The sequence below is a fragment of the Petaurus breviceps genome, unplaced genomic scaffold, assembly GCF_028583685.1.
Source record: "Petaurus breviceps papuanus isolate PSGF00001 unplaced genomic scaffold, PetGlider_PUasm1.0 90701, whole genome shotgun sequence".
NCBI lineage: Eukaryota > Metazoa > Chordata > Mammalia > Diprotodontia > Petauridae > Petaurus > Petaurus breviceps.
Genome location: NW_027187316.1, coordinates 4,814,996 through 4,816,339, shown reverse-complemented (window position 1 = coordinate 4,816,339; position 1,344 = coordinate 4,814,996). Strand labels below are relative to the sequence as shown.

Below are 1,344 nucleotides of genomic sequence, written 5' to 3'. Positions count from 1 at the left end.
TAGCTTAGAAACCACTTGAGGGTACAAGAACAACAATAAAATAAAAAGCTAGCATTGATATAGCACTTTAAGGTTTGAATTCAAATCCTGTTTCTGATTCTTGCTCCCTTAACCTCTCCTTGGCCTCAGTTTCCTCATCTATAAAATGAACTAGATGATCTCTGTGGTTCCTTCCAGCTCTAAACCTATAAAAAATGAAAAAAAGTTAAGAAGGTGGTATTTCCTCACTAAAAATTAACACTATTGAATTCACAGAAGTATAAACAAAAATGTTAGAGTTGTACTTCACATGTCTAGTTCAGTAATTGCTAACTTTGGCCCTGGTTTTTTTGTACCCTAAGGTTTCTTCAGTTTTTTAAGGCATATCACCAAAAAAAAGTCAAAACAAAATCCATTTTAATTTACTTTAGCTTAAAAACAATACTAAGCAACCTTTTAAGGCAGCTAGGTAGTGCCATAGTACAGTGTCGGACCTAGACTCAGGAAGATTCATCCTCCTGAATTCAAAACTAGCTATGTGACCCTGGACAAGTCACTTATCCCCATTTGCCTCAGTTTCCTCATCTGTAAAATGAGCTGGAGGAGGAAATGGCAAACCACTTAGTATTTTTGCCAAGGAAACCCTAAATGGAGTCATGAAGAGTTGAACATGAATGAACAACAAGTGACCTTTCAGAAGTTGGGAAGGGGCCCCGCCCTCCCATTTCTCTTCCCCCTTCCCCTCTTCCCTACCCCCACCGCTTTGCCTGCCGCGGTCTAGTCCGCAGCCTTTGCTGCGCGGCTTTGCGGCTGCCGCCGCCGCCCCTGAGAGCAACTTCAGCCCCGGCCCAGTAGCTGATGTAAAGATGAGTAGCTCAGAGGAAGTATCATGGATCTCATGGTTCTGTGGGCTTCGTGGCAATGAATTCTTCTGTTAGGTGGATGAAGACTATATCCAAGACAAGCTCAATGAACAGGTGCCCCACTATAGGCAGGCACTAGATATGATCCTCGACTTGGAACCTGATGGAGAGCTAGAAGACAACCCCAACCAGAGTGACCTGATCGAGCAGGCAGCTGAGATGTTGTATGGACTGATTCATGCCCGCCACATCCTCACAAACCGTGGCATCGCCCAGATGTTGGAAAAATACCAGCAGGAAGACTTTGGCTATTGTCTCCGTGTATATTGTGAAAACCAGCCCATGTTACCATTGGACTGTCAGACATACCAGGTGAGGCCACGGTGAAGCTGTACTGCCCCAAGTGCATGGATGTTTACACCCCAAGTCGTCCAGGCACATACCAGGTGAGGCCATGGTGAAGCTGTACTGCCCCAAGTGCATGGATGTTTACACCCCAAGT

At 45.0% G+C, this 1,344-nt stretch overlaps 1 pseudogene; it reads left to right on the top strand.

Annotated features, from left to right (window-relative positions):
* The first annotated feature begins 836 nt into the window (after window positions 1–836).
* The window catches only part of LOC138144483 (casein kinase II subunit beta-like), an 864-nt pseudogene continuing 356 nt past the window's right edge, over window positions 837–1,344 (top strand).